This window comes from Haliaeetus leucocephalus, unplaced genomic scaffold (assembly GCF_000737465.1).
Source record: "Haliaeetus leucocephalus isolate CR32 unplaced genomic scaffold, Haliaeetus_leucocephalus-4.0 Scaffold2, whole genome shotgun sequence".
Classification (NCBI taxonomy): Eukaryota; Metazoa; Chordata; class Aves; order Accipitriformes; family Accipitridae; genus Haliaeetus; species Haliaeetus leucocephalus.
This window is the reverse complement of record NW_010972438.1, coordinates 10,751,323-10,751,640: the sequence shown is the minus strand read 5'-3', so window position 1 is coordinate 10,751,640 and position 318 is coordinate 10,751,323. Positions and strand designations below refer to the sequence as shown.

Genomic DNA, 318 nt, shown 5'->3' with positions numbered 1-318 from the left:
GTTAAAGAATTTACGAACGTGGGTTTCTCTAGGTTTGCTTTATTCACAACTCAAGAGTTGGGCCACCACCACAGTGAATGGCAACCTTCCAAAAGTTTTCAAATCTTTTATACCCTTTTGCCACCCATTGTCCCAATCCAAAGTCTCTGTAATTTTCCAGTCGATTCTCTGTTCTCATATTGTTATCATCCACCATCTTATCTCATCCATTCTCCATTCTCATGTCTCAGTTCTTCTGGGATTGGTGGTCACGGGCAAAAAGTCTCCGGTCACCATCATCACTTACCTTCTTACACTTCAAAGGTATCTATGGGTCTC

General features: G+C 41.8%; 1 protein-coding gene across 1 annotated transcript in view; it reads left to right on the top strand.

Moving 5' to 3' along the window:
* PRKAR2A (protein kinase, cAMP-dependent, regulatory, type II, alpha) overlaps nt 1-318 on the top strand; it is a 67,432-nt gene that overhangs the window by 46,054 nt on the left and 21,060 nt on the right. The window lies entirely within an intron of this gene.